The sequence below is a fragment of the Etheostoma spectabile genome, unplaced genomic scaffold (genome assembly GCF_008692095.1).
Source record: "Etheostoma spectabile isolate EspeVRDwgs_2016 unplaced genomic scaffold, UIUC_Espe_1.0 scaffold00019160, whole genome shotgun sequence".
Lineage (NCBI taxonomy): Eukaryota > Metazoa > Chordata > Actinopteri > Perciformes > Percidae > Etheostoma > Etheostoma spectabile.
The window spans coordinates 32,133-54,105 of NW_022604714.1; the positions used below are offsets into that span (position 1 = coordinate 32,133).

At 43.2% G+C, this 21,973-nt stretch overlaps 4 non-coding genes across 4 annotated transcripts; 2 read left to right on the forward strand and 2 right to left on the reverse strand.

Annotated features, from left to right (window-relative positions):
- Positions 1-1,076: 1,076 nt before the first annotated feature.
- On the reverse strand, positions 1,077-1,149 carry trnav-aac (transfer RNA valine (anticodon AAC)). Its single transcript has one exon. It is a non-coding gene; the product is annotated as a tRNA-Val (tRNA).
- Positions 1,150-2,518: 1,369 nt separating this feature from the next.
- trnak-cuu (transfer RNA lysine (anticodon CUU)) lies at positions 2,519-2,591 on the forward strand. Its single transcript has one exon. It is a non-coding gene; the product is annotated as a tRNA-Lys (tRNA).
- Positions 2,592-4,416: 1,825 nt separating this feature from the next.
- trnas-uga (transfer RNA serine (anticodon UGA)) lies at positions 4,417-4,498 on the reverse strand. Its single transcript has one exon. It is a non-coding gene; the product is annotated as a tRNA-Ser (tRNA).
- A 12,963-nt stretch (positions 4,499-17,461) lies between these two features.
- On the forward strand, positions 17,462-17,543 carry trnas-uga (transfer RNA serine (anticodon UGA)). The gene has a single exon. It is a non-coding gene; the product is annotated as a tRNA-Ser (tRNA).
- The last annotated feature ends 4,430 nt before the right edge of the window (positions 17,544-21,973 follow it).

The window sequence follows — 21,973 nt, forward strand, 5'->3', positions numbered from 1 at the left end:
ACTTAGACTTAGACTGAATCTAGTTTAGGACTTAGACATAGATATGCATTTTTTAAGAATGTATTATAGTGGATCTACTCAAAGAAAGACAAAGGTTATACAAAAGGATTGAGAATGATCCTGCTATCAAAGATAGGTTTTCAGTGATGATATCATCACCTACCTCAGGATCCAGGAACGTAGGCGACGGCAGGAAGCTAAGAAGGACCAAGAATGTAAAACATCAACTATGAGGCTAGGAAGTTGAGGTTCAGGTAATTTAATTCAATTCATTTTTTTTTGTAGCGCCAAATCACAACAACACTTATCTCATTGCGCTTTCATAAAAGAGCAGGTCCAGAACTATTCTGTGATGTTATTTACAGAAACCCGAAAATCCCACCAAGAGCAATCACTAGGTAAAAGAGGCAAGGAAAAACTGAGCCAGCACTCACTACAAGCTTCATCATAGAGGAAAGTCTTAAGCCTACTCTTAAATGTGGAGACGGAGTCTGCCTCCTGAACCCAAACGGGAACTGGTTCCACAGGTGAGGAGCTTGATAGCTGAACACTCTGGCTCCCATTCTTCTTTTGGAGACTTTATGAACCACAAGTAACCCTGCATTCTTGGAGCGCAGTGCTCTGGTAGGGTAATAAGGTACAATGAGCTCTTTAAGACAAGATGGTGCTTGAACATGAAGAGCTTTTAGGTGAAAGAAAGATTTAAATTCCATTCTGGATTTTACAGGAAGTTAATGCAGAGAAGCTAAACCCGGAGAGATGTGATCTCTTTTCCTGGTTCCTATCAGACACGTGCTGCAGCATTCTGGATCAGCTGAAGAATCTTTATGACTCTTTAAGCAGCCTGAATAAAGAATTGGAGTAATCCAGCTTAGAAGTAACAAATGCGTGGACTAGTTTTTCTGCATCAATTTTAGACAGGATATTCCTGAATCTCTGAATTGATGACTACTGCACTGGGGAAACTTCGGTAGGCCTGGCCACGATTTCACGTCAGGGAGATTTTTCCATGAAGGTTATGGAGGGTTTAACTTCGCAGAGTTTGATTGTGCAAAGTCAATACAAATAAAGAAATGTGTTTCCACCCTGTTTCGAACAGGGGACCTTTTGCGTGTTAGGCAAACGTGATATCCACTACACTACGGAAACTGACAAAACAAATTTATTTGGCATATTTGTGGGAAAATGCACCATTTTTATTTTACTGCAAATGTTCAAAATGCTACAAAATAGAGAATTTAAACTAGATTCAGTCACAGATGATTTGTCATGGATTTGAATGACAGCAAATATGTTGTAAACTTAAATATTTCTACATCAATTGACTGTGGTCTGAATGTTGGAATAGCGCCACCTATTTCTTGATGTGCCAAATTTTAAGCTTGGGCATTCCTCGTTAGTATAATGGACAGTATCTCCGCCTGTCGCGCGGAAGATCGGGGTTCGATCTTTTGCAACTCTCTCCTCTTCTATCTCGCTCACAAATCCCTCCACAAACTTCAATTGGTTCAGAATTCGGCTGCCCGCATCATAACTCGAACCCCCTCCATCACCCACATCACTCCTGTCCTCCACCAGCTCCACTGGCTCCCAGTCCAGTTCCGTATCAAATTCAAAATCCTTCTATTAGCATTCAAGGCCATCCACAACCTCGCCCCCCCCATATTTGTCTGATCTCCTCCAGTGTCCCACTCCCTTCCGCTCCCTCAGATCCTCTTCCTCCATAAACCTCTCTGTCCCCCCCCGTCTCACCACCATGGGGGGCAGAGCATTTAGCTGCTCTGCTCCCCGTAACTGGAACTCACTACCCCCCCAATTCAGAAACATTGATTCATTCCCCCATTTCAAATCTCAACTAAAAACACATCTGTTTAAAACTGCCTATTCCACCTAAATGTCAATTGCTCTGCCTTTTCTGTTGCTTTGCTGTATAGTATTGGTTCTGCTGTTGTATAGTATTTGTTTTGCTGTTGTATAGTATTTGTTTGGCTTTGCTGTTGTATAGTATTTGTTTTGCTGTTGTATAGTACTGGTTTTGTTTTGCTGTATAGTATTTGTTTTGCTGTATAGTATTTGTTTTGCTGTTCTTAATTTATGAATTTCCTGTGCGGCGTCCTTGAGTACCAAGGAAGGCGTTTTTAAATAAATGTATTATTATTATTATTTAGTATCAGGTGGCTGTATTGGGGTAGATCGGCTGTCAATCACAAGATTATCAGTTGGGAACGCAATTATAAAAATTCTAAAACTTCAACCTATTGTTCTTGAAATGTAACTCAAATATCTAGAATGAAAGCTTAACTTTCTAGAACTGCATCTTTACATTCTAGAATTTCAACCTAACATTCTAGAACTGCAGCTTAACATTCTAGAATTTAAAGCTAACATTGTAGAATGGCAGCTTAACATTCTAGAACTTCAATCTAACATTCTAGAACTGCCAAGTAACATTCTAGAACTGTAACATTTCAGACGTTTTAAGTAAAGGTTTTGGACTGCAACTCATAACTTAAGAAAGGCCTGGCTAGCTCAGTCGGTAGAGCATGAGACTCTTAATCTCAGGGTCGTGGGTTGGAGCCCCACGTTGGGCGGTGGTGTTTTAGTGAGTGGGAATACCTGAGTTCTGAACTGTATAATGTGGCTGTATTGGGGTCGATCGTCTGTCAATCGCAAGATTAGCAGTTCCATCCCAGTGTAAAAATCCCTGAAATTTACCAGACTAAAATGTACCTGCATTCTACGATCATGGCCTGTGCTGACCTCCTGTTCCTCACATCACACTAAAGTCTGGTGACAATGTATGTTCAAATTCTAAAACTTCAACCTATTGTTCTAGAACTGCAACTTAACATTCCAGAACTGCAGCTTAAAATAAAGTTGATGTGTATTTGCATTAATCAAAAAGAAAGTTGATGTGTATATGCATTATTAAGTAGACCTTGTGGCGCAATGGCAGACTGTCAGTAGAAATAAACATTTTGATGTGAGGAAACTTGTTTTATTTGTTATGAATCTTTTTAGTAATTTTACATATGATAAAAATATCAGAAAACATATCAATATTGCAGTATTCATAATCAATATTGCAATATCACATTTTGTCAATATCGTGCAGCCCTAGTGTGTGGTGTGTGTGTGTGTCTGTGTGTGTTGGGAGTGGGACTGCTAAATGTCAAGGGCTGGGAGGAGATGGAAGCAGAACAACGTGGTAGTACAGTGTGTGTGTGTGTGTGTGTGTGTGTGTGTGTGTGTGTGTGTGTGTGTGTGTGTGTGTGTGTGTGGGTGAGAGAGAGAGACAAATATAAAAAGCTTCAAGTAGACTCTAATAATATAATCATATTGTTTCTTCCACTTATTAAAATATCTGACTTTACTGCCATTATCTGTTTCTGCTTCTCTACCATGTTTATAGTGTGTGATTTGCATAATACCAATCATAGCCTACATCACATAAAAACTACCTCTGTCCCTGTTCTGTTTTTTATTTCTCAAGGGGGTGCTGTGGCTTAGTTGGTTAAACTGCCTGTTTGGTAAACAGGTGATCATGGGTTCAAATCCCAGCAACACATTGTTGTTGCAGCGATTACCTCTGTTTGCATCCCATCCCGTCTTTCCCATGCCACTCATTAAGCCCTGGTAGCAAATGAAAAAGGCATGTTGCATTTACACAGAAACACTACATTAATACAGGCTTAAGATGATACATTAAATTCAGAACAATGCAAGTTTCATCTAGTTCATTCATCTGGTTTATTGGTTCTGTTTATAGAAACTACATCCTGTTATATCGCGTGATCATGGAGCAGACACGAAGCGGAGTGGATCTGCCGCTGGTGGAAGTCAGGGGTAAGGCCTCCTGTGTGGCGTGAGCGTGGCATTTTCTTGGTCTTTGCACACCAGAAACTTTTCTGACGTGGCGATGTTGCTGCTAATCTTGTCTGTACACATGGGACTGAAATGCTTAGGAATCCCCATCAGTCATTCAGAACTGCCCAAGGTACTTGTGAAATAGGCTCTTTTTTTCTGATTGATGGTACCATCTGTAATGGAGTCTGTCAGGCCTCAGGGATTTCAGTTCTGAAATGAAATGGTTCCACCTAAATACTGGAGCATAAAACAATAAATATACTACAGTACAAATTAATAACTTTTGCAGCTCTTTTAAAAGACTACCATAATACCTGCTTGGAATCAAAGCCATATCAAATGCTTGGAAGGCAGCTATGCTCACCACTATACCACCATTGCTGGACAATATAACGTTCACTGCAAATCTTGCAACACATCTGGTCATTGAGACTGAAATAAATGCTCAGAGATGCAACAGTGGCTTCCAGTACCTATGAGGTATTACAATATTGTATGAAGGTACATCTGCCATAGAAGGATGTGTGACCACCATTAAAGGATGGCTTTCTTTGTCGGCAGGATTCAAACTTGCGAGGGGAGACCCCAATGGATTTCAAGTCCATCGCCTTAACCACTCAGCCACAGCAACCTAAAAAGCAGAGAAATACCGATTTCCACTAATAGTGATATCCTATTCAAGGCAAGGCAAGGAAGCTTTATTTGTATTGCACCTTTCAGCCATAGGGCAATTCAAAGTGCTTTACACAAAAATAGTTAAAAAAATAGTTAAAAAATAAAAATAGATAAAACACAAGAATAAAAGTTACAGTGCAGTATACAAAATCAAACATTAAGAAATTAACAACCATTTAAAGAAAGGCAACATCAAAAAGAAAGGTCTTCAGCCTTCAGCGTTCGAATCAGCTGCAGCTGTCTGATAGATTTTTTAGGGAGACCTGTAAAGACACCGTTACAGTAGTCAAGTCTACTGAAGATGAAAGCATGGACCGGTTTTTCCAAATCCTGTTGACACATAAGTCCTTTTACCCTTTGTAACTTCCGTAACTTGAGGTATCAACGTAAATATCACTATGATCTGTATTAATGATATTTTAGTACTAGGAATCAGAATTAGGTTCGGCTCTCGAAGTGAATTGGCTACGACCACTGTTTGAGTAGCAAAACAGTATCAAAACATTTATTTCAATATTGCACAGATATTAATAACACATGGAAAACAACAAGGACAAAAGATTCCCCCCAAAATAATAGTCAGTCAGCTTAAAGAAAATCAGTCAGTCAGTCAGTTCAATGCAGTTCAGTTCAGTTTGGTTAGGCCTTGTTCAAATCACTACTCGGCAGTGTGATAAGGTTGGAGATCTCATAAATCTTATCTGTATCCAAAAGAGTGTAGTCCACCAGGGTTGGTGGGCGCTGGTCCACACTCCAGAATCACTGAAATCACTGGTCCAGATCCCTGAATCGCTGGATCGCTGAATCACTGGGTTGCTGGCTCGCTGTATCTCTCTTGTTCTCTCTCTCTCTCTCTCTCTCTCTCTCCTCTCTTTTTCGACAGTGGCAGAATATGCACAACAAAAAAAAAAACAATCGGAGATTCTAAAACTTCTTTCCAAAGGAAATGAAAGTGGTGAACGGCAGTCACAATATCTAAGGCTTCTTGCCACTTTTACTAGCTCAATATCAATGCTGCAATCAATTCTCTCGTGTGTAAAGTAGTCTATTTCACTCTTTTCCCTCACTCTGTCTTCATCTGGCGATCTGCTTTTCGACAAGGGAAAATGAAAAGAAAGAAAGAAGAAGACGTTGATCTTCTTCAGCCGCGCAACTTAGAGCGGTTCAGCCTATAAGCATGAAGCAGCGCCACCTAGGGGAATGGAGGATTACAGCAATTACAGTACTTTGGCCCTGTGCATTTTAGATGGGCTACATCCTCCCCCCCTGAATGTGCATGCGTCCCTGCATGTACCCGCACCTGCTTAGATCATAGTTATTTGATCTGCTCCTAGAGCTGTAAACTTCAGTGTGGGATGTAAGTCCAAAGCTTTTGTAAAAGCCTGGTCAAGACCATTTAGCAAGGAGTGCATAACTAAAGTCAAGGGATTTCCCAATGTCTGGTAAGTGAGCCGATCAGGCTCTACCCTATGTCTAACTGATCTTCGTACTCCTGCGTCTTCTTGTTGTTATTCACACTGGAATCCTCAGGTACATGTCGTTCTGATTGTCTGTGGTTTTCTTTGATTACAGGACCGTCTTTGTCCCCGTGTTCTTGCTCAGGTATGGTTTGCACCTCATCATCCTTTTCGATTTCAGGACACATCAGATCAGAATCAGAATCAGAAATACTTTATTGATCCCCGAAGGGAAACTCTGTGTTGTAGTTGCACAATATTATAAATAGTGTAGAAATACAAGAAATAAAGAAATATAAGGAATTGGATACGTACGGTATTTACATAAAGGAATGTTATTATACATTATTTACATAATTCACATAATTAAGGATTTGGAATGGTGAAAAGTTAAATAATAATAATAATAATAATTGTGGTATTTGAGATTGCACACATGTCAGGCCAGTGTTATTGCACAAAACAGATAATACAGATAATATTGTCCAGTTTCAACCTCTCTAAGTGTGTGTGGTGTGTGTGTGTGTGGTGTGTGTGTGTGGTGTGTGTGTGTGTCAGACACTTAGAGGGAGGAGTTAAAAGTTTGATGGCCACAGGCAGGAATGACTTCCTGTGGCGCTCTGTAGTGCATTTGGGAGAATGAGTCTGTCACTGAAAGTGCTCCTGTGATTGAGCAACAAGCCATGGAGTGGGTGCGAGACATTGTCCAAGATGGCATGTAGTTTGGACAGCATCCTCCTATCTGACACCCCGACAGAGAGTCCAGATCCACCCCACGACGTCACTGGCCTTGCAAATCAGTTTGTTGAGTCTGTTGGCGTCCGCTACCCTCAGCCTGCTGCCCCAGCATGCAACAGCAAAGAGGATAGCACTGGCCACCACAGACTCATAAAACATCTTCAGCATTGTCCTGCAGATGTTGAAGGACCTCAGCCTCCTCAGAAAATAGAGACGGCTTTGGCCCTTCCTGTAGAGGGCTTGAGTGTTCTTGGCCCAGTCCAGTTTATTGTCCAAGTGCACTCCCAGGTATTTGTAGTCCTCCACGATGTCCACACTGACCCCTGGATGGAAACAGGGCTCACTGCTGCCTTGGCTCTCCTTAGATCCACCACCAGCTCCTTGGTCTTTGTCACATTGAGCTGTAGATGGTTCTGCTCACTCCATGTGACAAAGTCCCCCACCACAGCTCTGTACTCAGCCTCGTCCCCCTCGCTGATACATCCAACCACAGCAGAGTCATCAGAAAACTTCTGAAGATGGCAGGACTCTGTGTGGTAGTTGAAGTCTGTGGTGTAGATGGTGAAGAGGAAGGGAGAGAGGACAGTCCCCTGCGGGGCCCCGTGTTGCTGACCACTCTGTCTGATACACAGTGTTGCAGGCGCACATACTGTGGTCTGCCAGTCAGGTAGTCAACAATCCAGGACACGAGGGGGGGATCCACCTTCATCGCTGTCAGCTTCTCACCCAGCAGGGCCGGCCGGATGGTGTTGAAAGCACTGGAGAAGTCAAAAAACATGACCCTCACCGTGCTTGCCGGCCTGTCCAGGTGGGCGTAGATGCGGTGAGCAGGAAGATGATGGCGTCCTCAACTCCCAACCGGGGCTGGTAGGCGAACTGGAGGGGGTCCAGGAGAGGTCTCACCATGGGCCGCAGCTGTTCCAGAACCAGTCTCTCCAGGGTCTTCATAATGTGGGAGGTCAGTGCCACGGGTCTGTAGTCCTTGGCGTCACTGGGACGTGGCGTCTTTGGCACAGGAACGAGGCAAGATGTCTTCCACAGCATGGGGACCCTTTGGAGACTAAGGCTCAGGTTGAAGACATGGTGAAAGACTCCACATAGCTGAGAGGCACAGGCTTTGAGCACCCCAGGATGGATACCATCAGGGCCTGCAGCCTTATTAGAGTGGAGTCTGGTCAGCTGTCTTCTCACCTGGTCAGCAGTGAGGCACACAGAGGTCACAGGTGGGGTAGGGGGAGGGGGAGTCAGGCTGGAGAGAGGTGTTAACCGGAGGGCTAGAGGAGGGGGAGGTAGGGCTCTCCTGGAAGGAGGACAAGGGACAGTGAGGGGGGGAGGGGGAAGTAGTGGGGTTGGAGGTGAGACAGCAGTTGTGTTAATGGGGGGATGGGCACATCTCATCATCTTCCCTCTCTATGTCATTAGGCAAGTCGTTACCTCCTTCCATTTCATTAAGCTCTCCTTTCCAGTCCTCTGTTGGCTGAAACACTTCAGCTTCGGGGTTCAGGCTTGATTCCTCAGGATTTGCGTTGGGATTTCCCTCTCCTGTAGAAGGCCTCTGGTCAGTTTGAGGGATTTCGAGGACAACAACGACAGGTGGGTACGTTGTCACCAGCAATTCCTCAGGGTAGTCGTAATCAACTTCCTCCTCACTCTCATATGATCTCAGCTGTTCCCCCTCTTCAGACACTGAACTCTGGCCAGGTCGCACTGTACCTTTCTTTTGCTTGTGCTGGTTTACTTCTGCTTCGGTGGATGGAGCCAAGAAGCCACAAGGCAAGAGCAAGTCACGATGCAGCGTCCTTTCAGGGCCATCAGAGCTCGCAGGTGCCACAACATAGACAGGGGAATCGTTTATGCGTTTCAACACTTTATACACAGTTCGACTCCAGCGGTCAGCTATCTTGTGCTTCCCTCTCACTCCAACATTCTTGACAAGGACATAGTCTCCTATCTCCAAGATGGTTTCTCTTACTTTCATGTCATATCGCTGTTTATTTTTCTGAGCGACTCTCTCACTGTGTTCCACTGCAAGTTTGTAGCTCTCCTGCAGATTTTCTTTGAGCCTTTTCACATATTCAGTGTGAGTGGTTCTGTTCTTCCCCTCTGGGTGTAGTCCGAAAGCCACATCAATAGGGAGGTTTGGCTGTCTCCCAAACATTAGCTGGTAAGGAGAAAAGCCTGTTGTGTCGTTTTTGGTGCAGTTATATGCGTGTACCAAAGGCTGCACATAGTCACGCCACCTGGCCTTACTTTCTTCCTCTAGAGTCCCAAGCATTTCCAAAAGCGTTCTATTGAAGCGTTCCACAGGATTGCCGCGTGGGTGATAAGGGGTGGTTCTTGTTTTCTTGATCCCCAACAGCAGGCAAAGTTCTTTGATTACTGCAGATTCGAAGTCCCGACCTTGGTCGCTATGTAGACGTTCAGGTATTCCATAGTGAACAAAGAAACTGTTCCACAATGTCTTGGCTACTGTCTTGGCTTTCTGGTCCGTCGTAGGTACTGCAACAGCGTACTTCGTGAAATGGTCAGTTATTACTAGAATGTCTTTTGTCCCACGGGCATCAGGTTCCAAAGACAGATAATCCATGCAGACTAGCTCGAGCGGTCTGCTTGTCCTAATATTCACAAGAGGGGCTGTCCTCTCAGCTTTTGCTTTGCGACGGATGCATCTCTCACAGGTTCGCAGCTTCTTATCTACATCCGTAGACATTTTTGGCCAATAAAAACGTGTGCGGACAAGGTCTATTGTCCTCTCAAATCCCATGTGTCCAACTGAATCGTGGAGCCCTTCTAGAGCTGTTTCGTGATACTTTGTGGGAAGTACTAGCTGGAAAAATGGTTTACCATTGTTCATTCTTTTACGGTAAAGGACCGCATTGTCAATGACGAGATGATCCTGCACTCGAAGCATAAGCTGGACTTCTTTGTTCTCTTTCTGTCTGACCCGATAGGAGAGGCGTCTTCCTGTGGTGAGTATGTCCATAACCCTGCTGATTACTGGATCGGCTCTTTGTTCCGCAGCCCATTCCAGCTGTGACATTCTGGGAAGGGTGCTGGATCCTGGAAGCAAATCAGCATTAACAAACTCAGCCGGGATAGCACTTGCATCCATGGCAAGGGATTCAACAATCACAGGGGGGTGATTACTCTCTCCTGCTGCACTGGAAGCTTCATCCAGCTCATGTTTCTGGCATACAGCTTTGATTGCCTCTTTTGGAAAGGTAGCGTCACTTTGCCCTTTTAGAAACTTTGACAGGAACTGCAACACTCTATCGTCTTCAGCTTCGGCACTCAGATCTGTCTCATCAAGGTCATGTGGACGTCTGGATAAGCCGTCTGCATCTTGGTTCCTCTTGCCAGCCCGATATTGGATACTGAAGTTGAAGTTTGACAGGGCGGCTAGCCACCGATGGCCAGCAGCGTCCAGTTTGGCAGATGTCAATACATAAGTCAAAGGATTGTTGTCGGTGACAACAGTGAACTCCGAGCCATAGAGATAGTCCGATAATTTGTCAGTTATTTCCACTTAAGGGCAAGAAACTCTAGCTTATGCGTGGGATATCTCCTCTCACAGTTTGACAACCCTCTACTGGCGTAGGCAATAACTTTCATCTGTCCATCTTGCTGTTGATACAGAGCTGCCCCAAGACCATGAAGACTAGCATCGGTATGGAGAACGTATGGCAGTCGAGGATTGGCAAAGCCTAAAATTGGAGCAGTTGTTAACTTCCCAATCAGAGTCCTGAATGCTTGTTCACACTTAGCGGTCCACTTCTCAGCAAAGGGAGACTTGAGGTCAACGTTGGAAAAGGACTTGGGTTTGCACTTCCGCCTTGCAGGGACGTAGCCAGCAGTGAGATCATTGAGAGGTTTTGCAATTTTTGAAAAGTCCTTGATAAACCTCCTGTAGTATCCTGTAAATCCAAGAAAGGACTTGAGCTCTTTAATATTGTTAGGTCTGGGCCAAGTCGTGAGTGCAGAAATCTTTTCAGGGTCAGTTTCTACTCCATTCTCCGAGATGACATGTCCCAAGTATTTTACTGACTTCCGGAAGAAATGACACTTCTCTGGCGATAACTTGAGCCCAAACTCCTTCAGCCTGCTCAGAACTCTCATTAGTCTCTCTTCGTGCTGTTCAAGGGTTTCTGAGAACACAATTAGGTCATCAAGAAAAACAAGAACTTCTTTTTGGTTCAAGGCGCCCATGCATTTCTCCATAACTCTTTGGAATGTGCTTGGAGCGTTGGTTACTCCTTGCGGCATCCTATTAAATTCCCAAAATCCCATTGGGGTGACGAAGGCTGTTTTAGACTTGTCCTCCTCTGCCATTTCCACCTGATAGAAGCCTGACTTCAAGTCCATGACAGAGAACCATCTCGATCCAGTCAGAGCTGCGAAAGTCTCCTCAATGTTTGGCAAAGCGTATGCATCCTTTATAGTCCGAGCATTCAATTTTCTGTAATCAATGCACAGTCGAATTTTCCCATTCTTCTTTTTCACAATTACAACTGGTGATGCAAATGGACTCTCAGATTCTCTTATGATGTCTGCTTCATACAGCTCTTTTAAGTGGAGTCGGACGGCTTCGTAATCAGATGGGTGGATGGGTCTCACTCTCTGCTTGAAGGGAGTTGGATCAGAAAGATGGATCTTGTGCTTGACTGCTGTTGTATGTCCATAGTCAAGGTCGCCATTCGCAAAGACTTCAGGAATTGAATTCAGCCTCTTCATAATCCTTTCCTTCCACTCCTTGGAAAGTGGTGAGTCACCAAAATCGAAAGTGATGGGGTTTTCAGGAGCCGCTGAATACAATGTGTAGCACCCTGTTGGGGTACTAGCAGAAGATGATTGTTCACTCTTGATTAGGTCTTCGCCCGTCAAAGAGGTAAGTGGGGAAACAGATAACGGAGCTGTGAGCTCTGCCAAGACACAGCGTGCTGGCACTGTGATACTGTGTGTGGTTTCATTCTTGAGCAAAACAGGCACTTTAAATGATGTCCGTCCAGGGCTTGACATGACATAACTGCAAAAGGTCAACCCGCTTGGTAGATATGAATGAGATGGGAGGTCTACCAATAAGGGAGCGCCAGGGAGGCTATTTACATTCCTTGTATAGCCCTCTACTGCCATCTTCTGGCCTGCTGGGATGATTACAGCCTTCTTGTGAAGAGGTTTGACTTTATTTATTCTGTTTTTGTCTTGTGTTTTGTTCTCATACAGGCTGCGCAGATGTTGGATAAGGCCAGCATACGCACAGTTTTCAGGGACAGGCCCACCAATCTCCTTACTGAACCCTTCATACAAAACGTCCAGGGCATTGGTGCCGATGAGAACGGAGACATGAACTGAGGCACCTGAGTCTGGAACAACGAGGGCCAGTGTGCTAACTGTCTTGGGGTTACCCGTGAAGGACTCTGGAAAGAGTATATCAATCTCAACATAGCCAATATATGGCACACGCTGGCCTGCTGCTCCCTCTACTTCAATGAGGTTGTCCAAAGGACAAATTGGGTGAGAAGCTAAGTGGGAGTCATGAAACGACTTGGAGATTGTGGTCACTTGTGAGCCTGAATCAATGAGGCACTCATGTTGAATTCCTCCGATGGTGACATTAACCAATGATCTTGATCCAACTAATCCGTTCATGAGATCATCTCTAGTGGGTCCAATAGAGAAACACTTGGTCTTTTGTCTTTTCCATTTGTTTTTGGGACTGCTTTCTCGTTCATTGGCTCCAGGACGTCCCTCTACTGGAGCCTCGCCCAGTTTAAAGGAGAATCTTGCTTTGCCTTCCACTCGTCCTGCCTTAGTTTCAGTTCTTTATATTTCAGGTCAACTGCAGCCTTGTTCATGGGATTGTCACATACTCTTGCTATGTGGCCGTCATCCCCACATCTAAAACAGAACCAGGCTTTGGGCTGTGCTCTAGGTGCAAACTGGGGAGTCGCTTGGTGGGCTTGAGCTTCAACTCTGAGTGGGGGTGGATGTTGACCAGACTCAAGAACTGCAGCTTCACGTTTCCTCTCTTTCTTGGATTTCTTGGTGTGGAGCTGCATTTGCAGCTCGACAACTTGCTTCCTCAAGCTTTCAGTCTCAGATATGTACGCTTGTAACACACTGGCATTGGGATCAGTAAGGCAGGGGAAGTTTGCTGCAGTCTGAACATTCATTGAAGGTTTCCCTTTGCAGGTCCCAAAATGGCGGCTCATACGGTCAAGTTTAGTAGCTCTTTTGTCCTCTTCGGTCCTCAGCTGCAGTAAGAATTCAGCAAAGTCGAGGGGTTCATCGGCTTTCAACTCTAGCTGAAGAACGAGGTTGTGGTCCCAACAGCCACGCTTGAACTGCTTCAACAGGTGACGGTTTGCATCGGACGGTCTTACCCCTTTTCTCTTCACTGCAGTGCTCAGCAGCGTTTGCAATCTCTGCAGGTAAATGGAAGCCTTTTCTCCTGGATCCTGGTTTGTGTTCAGGAATTTGGCAAATATCTCTTCACCATCTTCTACCAGGCCATAGGCAGACTCCAGTAGTCTTGTGTAGTCTCTGGGATGACCAGATGAACCTAACTGCCTAACAACATCTGAGGCTGGAGGGAGCAAACTCTCTAGTATTCTCCTTCTCTGTACTTCAACAGGGACATGGTCGTGGGACATTAGTTCTACATGGAGTAGCCATGTTTCAAAGTCGGCTTCGCCTGGTGGCTTAGGCACTCTGCCAGAGAATGAACGCAACCTCTTGGATTCATTTTGAGACTTTGATGCATCATTTTTTATCACATGTTCGACAACAATGCGTCTCACCTCTGGTGGATTCAACACTCTGTCATCCAAGTCATCAGCTGAAGAAGGAATGACTCCTCCCTTAGTTGTTGATTTAGGCTTTATCTTCATCTGCTTGGAAGCATGTGGGAAGGGCTTTGTAACGTCAATATTCCTCTTAGGTTTACGAATGAGGGGCGTCATGCTGTGGTCAGAGTCAGTGTCGCTACTGCCGTCAGAGTCGCTAGAGTCTGTGACAGTCTGCGTGAGTACTTTAATGCTATCAACACGCCATGTTATTGCGGTGTCATTAATATTCTGCATGACGAAAGGTAAATCAGCCTCAATCAAGGCGTTGACTGATTTAAATTCTACAATGACATTACATTTATCCTCTCCTTCTGTGTTTGGCAGCCTAACTACTTTAGTAACTGTGCCATACTTTCTAAGAGTTTCAGTAATATCCTTGTCTGTATCAGTGTGGGCAACGCCTAACACAGCAATGGACCGATCTGTCTTAATACCAAATTCCTGTTCTATTTCCATATCTACTCAGTAAACAGTTTTACTCAATGCAATCAGCAACAACACTTCACGAAAAAAGTTGGAAATACGTCACTTAAGTAGCAGTACGTATAGAACTCGGAAATGTAAATTTAAAACTTTGGTTGTGCCCAAAACACTCCTGGCTGGCTCGCCACTTTATGTAACTTCCGTAACTTGAGGTATCAACGTAAATATTACTATGATCTGTATTAATGATATTTTAGTACTAGGAATCAGAATTAGGTTCGGCTCTCGAAGTGAATTGGCTACGACCACTGTTTGAGTAGCAAAACAGTATCAACACATTTATTTCAATATTGCACAGATATTAATAACACATGGAAAACAACAAGGACAAAAGATTCCCCCCAAAAATAATAGTCAGTCAGCTTAAAAGAAAATCAGTCAGTCAGTCAGTTCAATGCAGTTCAGTTCAGTTTGGTTAGGCCTTGTTCAAATCACTACTCGGCAGTGTGATAAGGTTGGAGATCTCATAAATCTTATCTGTATCCAAAAGAGTGTAGTCCACCAGGGTTGGTGGGCGCTGGTCCACACTCCAGAATCACTGAAATCACTGGGTCCAGAATCCCTGAATCGCTGGATCGCTGAATCACTGGGTTGTTGGCTCGCCGTATCTCTCTTGTTCTCTCTCTCTCTCTCTCTCTCTCTCTCTCTCTTTCTCGACAGTGGCAGAATATGCACAACAAAAAAAAACAATCGGAGATTCTAAAACTTCTTTCCAAAGGAAATGAAAGTGTGAACGGCAGTTCACAATATCTAAGGCTTCTTGCCACTTTTACTAGCTCAATATCAATGCTGCAATCAATTTCTCTCGTGTGTAAAGTAGTCTATTTCACTCTTTTCCCTCACTCTGTTTTCATCTGGCGATCTGCTTTTCGACAAGGGAAAATGAAAAGAAAGAAAGAAGAAGACGTTGATCTTCTTCAGCCGCGCAACTTAGAGCGGTTCAGCCTATAAGCATGAAGCAGCGCCACCTAGGGGAATGGAGGATTACAGCAATTACAGTACTTTGGCCCTGTGCATTTTAGATGGGCTACACCTTGATATATTCTTAAGGTAATAATAGGCTGACTTTGTAATTGTCTTAATGTGGCTGTTAAAATTCAGGTCTGAGTCCATGACTACACCAAGATTTCTGGCTTTTTCTGTTGTTTTTAATGTTGTTGTTTGAAGCTGAGCGCAGACTTTTAATCGTTCCTCTTTTGCTCCAAAAACAACCACCTCAGTTTTTCCTTCATTTAATTTCAGAAAGTTCTGGCACATCCAGTCGTTAATTTGTTCGATGCACTCAGTCAGTTTATGTATTGGACTATAGTCTCCTGGCGATAAGGTTATGCAAATTTGTGTGTTGTCCGTATAACTATGGTAACTTATTTTGTTGTTTTCCATAATCTGAGCCAGTGGAAGCCTGTTAAGAACCAGTATTAATGCAAAGAAAGGATTGGAGCATTTGGAACTCTGGAACTCTGTCTGGCTTATTTATGTAGCATGGAAGCTACCGTTAGCTAACTAGCCAATAGTTACAATCACAATCGGACTGAAAATTGTTCTATGTCCTATAATGTTACAGACCGACGCGATACCAAACGCAAAGGGTCTTATATACACAGTATATGTATTTAAAATATGTAAAATTAAGTTTTTTCTTTTCATTTATTCTTTTAACCCAGCCACGCAAGAGCCTCACAGGAGCAGGCAAAGAGCCGCATGCAGCTCACAAGCTGCAGGTTTGCCACCCCTGCACTAGAAGATCATGGCCACTTGGTAGCAGTAGGGCCTTGTTGTTGTGAAAGCATAGTGGGAACTCTGAAATATTAACTGTTGACAGTATGAGCTAGCCAGGATTCAAACCTAGAATCTTCTGATCCGTAATCAGACGCGTTATCCATTGCGCCACTAGCCTTACGTCCACCATTAGCAATAGCTACGTTCTCACACCATTGTATGCAAACAGGGTTGATCTTTGTTGGCAAGTGTATAGAAGGCTAGTTAACCGTTTGTTACAGTCCAAAATTTGGGGACTCTTGCAGGACTTTTAGGCTAAGCTGTCCAGTTTCTATCAATGTAAAGTAAAGCAGATATGTAGTAATTAAAAGAAACAACAGAAAAGTAGCTTCTCACAGGTGCCGTGACCCAGATTCCTACCGAGGTTGCTGCAGCCACCGCAACGCAGAGTACCAAGCACTATAGATCACGACCATTTGGTATTAACCCGTTTGCGCCGGATGCTTCGCGACGACACATCTACCGCCATTACTGCGTTGCGCAACTCTGACCCTCCTGTCAGCTGCTGCGTGGCGCAGCATTTTGTATTGGTCGGTCTTTCCATGACGCGTGCCGCAGAGAACGCATTGTCATTGGTTCAAAATACACATGAGGCGGGTCTTGTTGGCCATGTGACCACCAAAATGTACCGTAGTTTGCTGAAAATCACGTCAATCAACCAGACGTACATGTGCGTTTGTTTATGAATGTTTGAGAGACGAGGGAGAAACGGCTCCGAGGCAATCAGAGGAGGAGTTAGACAGCGAGGGCAGTGACGTTGAGGTGGAAGATAGTGAGGAGTTTGGGAGGGAGGAGGTCTTCATCATAATCTACCACTCCTCTGTCGGAGCAGTTTTCTTGCTCGTCTCTCAAAACTTCATAAACAAACGCACATGTATGTCTGGTTGATTGACATGATTTTCAGCAAACTACGGTACATTTTGGTGGTCACATGGCTTTAAATAGCCAACAAGACCCGCCTCATGTGTATTTTGAACCAATGACAGGCGTTCTCTGCTGGACGCGTCATGAAAAGACAGACGAATACAAAATGCTGCGCCACGCAGCAGCCGGCGGGAGGTTCAGAGTTGCGCAACGCAGTAAGCGGCGGTAGATGTGTCGTCGCGAAGCATCCGGCACAAACGGGTTAAACTAGATGTGGAAAGTTGAAAGGTTGAATGTTTTCACCTGTGCTGTTGCTTAAAACCAGGTTCCACCAAAATTTGAACTCAGATACCTGGATTCAGAGTCCAGAGTGCTAACCATTACACCATGGAACCTTTAAAAGAGTTTGCTAGGCAGTTTCTTTCATTATATCCACATGTGTGATATTAAAGGCACACAACAATCACAACAATTAAAATATCACGCCCCAATATATTCTCGGTTTTGAGTCCTCGCCCCTACTATTTACGACATGGCCAGACGTAATCCGGCTAAGAAGCAGCACTTTTCAGAGGTGGAGATTGACACATCTCAGTTTAATTTGCAGTAAAGTATACACCTACATGTAAAGTGTACCCATATTTAAATAAACACACGGAAGCAAAGTTTATGCAGTGTTTTTTAATTTTACTCGTGTTTTTTTCGTGAGTCAGTGTAAATATTAGTGCAAATCAGTATTACACTGTTTTTTAGGTTGTTGTGGCCGAGTGGTTAAGGCGATGGACTTGAAATCCATTGGGGTCTCCCCTCGCAGGTTTGAATCCTGCCAACAATGAGACGTGCTCTTTAATTGTGGTCACACATCTCATTATGGCAGATGTGCCTTCATGGATAACACTATAATATCAAATAGTTACTGGAAGCCACTGATGCATCTCTGAGCATTTATTTTCATTGTCAATGCCCAGATGTGTTGCAGTTGATATGGCTTTGGTTCCCAGCCAGTAACTTTCTTTGAGTGTTTGTGACAGTTTCTCACAGTTAGCAAAGCTCACATAAAGCAAATGCTTGTGGCTTAAAGATCGAGCTCTCTGGAGTGATCCAACTCTGGGATTTATCCTTCTGCAGAAGACCATAGAGGCAGCTTCTCCAATTTCTGAGTAACAGGAAAATAGCCTGATAAGCATACATGTGCAGCACGACCTCAAAATGCCATAAAGCAAATGCTTGTGGCTTAAAGATCAAGTTGGCGCTCTTAAAACATCAACCACGAGAAGTCTCTGTGGCGCAATAGGTCAGTGCAGTCGGCTGTTATTTGAAAGAATGGTGGTTCAAGTCCACCCAGAGACGATAGTTGCTTAAATAACCTGTAGTGAGCCAATTCTAGGATCTATGAGCTCAAAAATAACCCAAGTGGCCTTATATCAGAAGGTACAGTAGGTAGGTACAGAAGGTACAACAATGTACATATTAATCTTTGCAGTCATTGGTATGCAGGTCACTTTATGTAATACAAGCAAATACATTAGGCTCCACCCAACAGTTTAGTGATACGTGGTGTGCAACTGTAAGTCAATCATCAAGCTTGTTGCTGTGACCAAGAAACCACCAGCAAAACGACTGATACATCATAAGTTCCAGAATTTTCTTGGATGCCAAATGTTTGAATTCAAAGTCAGAATCCAATTGACATGTAAGAACAATACAACCCACGTCCAGCTTCTACATTTCCACTTCCATGAGTCAGCTTCCACAATTTCTGAGTAACAGGAAAATAGCCTGATAAGCATACATGTGCAGCTCAACCTCAAAAAGCCATAAAGCAAATGCTTGTGGCTTAAAGATCGAGTTCCCATTCATAAAACATAAACATTCATAAAAGGCGCAGTCTCTGTGGAGCAATAGATCAGCGCAGTCGGCTGTTAACCGAAAGGATGGTGGTTCAAGTCCACCCAGGGACGTTTGTTGCTCAAATAATCTGGAGTGAGCCAACTCTGGGATTTATCCTTCTGCAGGAGACTATAGAGCAGCCCAAAGATAACCCAAGTGGCCTTACCTCTATTAGAAGGTACAGTTCTGCAAACCATGTAAATATTAATCTTTACGGTCATCAGAGATAGGAAGTAAAAAAACACAAATACTACATTATACTCCAGTTGAATTTTCAGGTGTTTTTACTTTACTATTTATTTTTTGGGCGACTCTACTCTACTCAAATATCGGTACTTTCTACTCCCTACATTTTACAAAATTGGCTTGTTACTTTAGTTTTGTACTAAAGGTTGTCTATCAGGTGTAATTGTGAGTCCATGTCGGAGAATAGCGCGGACACCCGCCTCACATCACGAGCGGGCGCTCACGCCACACGGAGAAAAAGTGAAAGAAAAAAAAAAGAGACTAGCTGTCTGGAGGATAATCAGCTGAGAATGTGTGTGTCTTTGAGAACTGTAAGTCATATAACTGATGATGTCAGTTCATTAAGCCTGTTGTTGTATTGGTCTGTAGTTCTGGTACATTTAAAAGTTAGCTTGTCTGTGTTCTTCTCCTGTTACCTAGTTACACCTGGCTGTTGATTCGATATAATGGCGATTGTTAAATGTCCTTGCTCATTAAGATAATGTAATTAATAGTGGGTTCATTGTTATTATTTACTAGCATATATGATTCCTTGTTATTTATTTATTTTATTACCACACACATAGCCATAGCAGAGCTACCCCCCCCCATGTTTATCCTGATGCTTGATTGTAATAAAGCATCAACAGAGAGAAGTTGTATCCGTCTGTGTTTTAACAGACACACCTGGGGCCAAATTGGAAACCAGAATCAGCTTTAAATCCAGTCCTAATCTAGTCCTCAATAAATTTTAAATAATTTCACTGGAGTTAGTTATTATTTTTGCATCATCATACCAAAATGAATCTAATTGAATGGCAATATTCACGGAATTCTCACAAAATCACAACTGAATCATATCTTGATACTTGCGTGAGAATCTTAATAACCTGGAGTCCCAGTCTCTGTCACAATAAATAGGCTATATGTTTATATATGTTTTAGGCCTATTGGCAGACAGCCATTTTACAATGTAGCCAATGGCATATAAAGAATAAAGAACAAAGAGTCCTTTCTCCATGTCCACTGTAGTTTTCTCAGCGTGCTCTCTAGTACATGTGTCTGGTCAGGGAGCTTTGTCATTCATAAGGCTACTTTTACTTTTATATTTTAAGTAAATTGCTAAGCCTTTACTTTGTTACTTTTTACTTGAGTTAAGAAGTTAAATCAGTACTTATACTTTTACCAGAGTATTTATTAACACAATTCTCTCTACTTCTACTTGAGTAGGGGAAGTGAGTACTTTGGCATCTCTGGATGTTAACGCGTAACTTCATCCATCTTTGCTGTTGCATTGCGATAACAAATAGCTACAGTTGTGTAAAGTAATCGACAGGCTTTATGTCCGTGTTGAGTAGGGAGGGAAATGTAATGCATACTCCTACGTTTTATCTTCTTTTAATATTTATCATGAAACGAGGAAGCGATATAGCGCCCTATTAAACAAAAAGTGAGAAAAACAGCAGTGAGAGAAACAAATCAAGGGAGTGAAGAGCAGGAAGAGGGAGAGCCAGAGGAGTTTGGGGGAGTTTGGAGAGAGGGCGTGTGATGAAAGGGAGGGCTCTGACACAGAGAGGGATATTCCAGAGGGTGAGGAAGATGAAGAAGAGGGTGAGGAGGATGAAGAAGAGAGTGAGGAGGAAGAAAACATAAATGGGACAGAGGGAGGAACAGCCAGAGGGACAGCAAGTGGATCCATGTGGATCAAGTACTGCACCATCAGGTTTGTGATGAAGAAGGTTCTTACTATTTTCAAAGCAGTGCAAATACAATTTCATTGTAGGTCTGCTGTGTGTCCTTAAAATTGTGCTTTCTGCTGTAAAATTCTTTTTTTGTGTCAATGCGGCTAATTTTACATGCAGGTATACATGCATACAGTGGTATGCATGCGATTAGGAACCCATGCTGAAGTTGACCAAAAAGAGAAATTTAAAAAATCGTCTTTTGGAAATTGAGCTTATTGCCTTAATTTAATAAAAAGAAAAATCCAACCTTTAAGGACATCAAATGCGTTGTCTAGTGATGGTATAGTGGTGAGCATAGCTGCCTTCCAAGCAGTTGACATGGGTTCAATTCCCAGCCATCGCAGTAGTTTTCATTGTGTGGTTACTTGCTTTATTTATCAAGAAGTAACCAGAAAGGTTACTTGCCCAACCCGATTTGATAAAAATATTAGATCTCTGTTATGGTACAAATAGAGAGCATATCAACCAATTAAGCTGCCTCCACGAGGATATACAGAACAGGCAGAGCACTACAATTTGTTCTTTGCCCGTGTCTGGTAACTACTACTAACTAATTGAAAAGATTATGAACATTTGTCCAAACAGGTGTAGCTCTGCTTTTTGTATTATCTCATAGGTACTGGAAGCAACCCATCTCCACCAATGCATCTCTTAGCATTTATTTTCAGTCTCAATGCCCAGATGTGTACAAGATTTGCAGTGAACTTTGTATTGTCCAGCAGAAAGGCAGCAGGTGTGTTACTTTTTGATTATGATTTATACCATAGCAGTGCAATCATTTTAACCAGGTTTGATTTCAAGCCACCACAGTTGCATTTACAGGTTGAAGCCATATACAACATTAACATTACATGTTTTACCCAGTTTTCTTCTTTTATTCTGTAATATTTCAATTTCTTTGCGGTAAGTCATCCCATAAGGATTAATAAAGATAAGTCTAAGTCTATCTCAGAAAAAAGTCAACAAATCTGAAAATCTTCAGGGTATGTAGCTCAGTGGTAGAGCTCCTGCTTTACATGTTACATGTTACCCCTAAGTGCAAACAGCAGAGCAGAATAGCACAGCGGAAGCGTGCTGGGCCCAAAACCCAGAGATCAATGGATCAAAACTATTCTCTATTAAATCCTATAGCAGAGGATGGTTCCTTGAACTTTCCCTGCAGTATAGCGACCCCTGCTGACCTATTACCTAAAACTACGCATCTCTTCCCCATTGACTCCTCCAAAATGACGCGTCTCCTTCTGAAGCATGAGTTTCTTGAACAAAGTAAAGATAGAGTATGCTGAGATCGAGTATGGTCACGTGACTGCACAACGACGTTTGATTGGTGAAACACAGTCATGTGGTAGAGCCTTCAGCGGAAGACTCTCTCTCTATAGCTCTCTCTGGAGCTGCTTGACAAAGA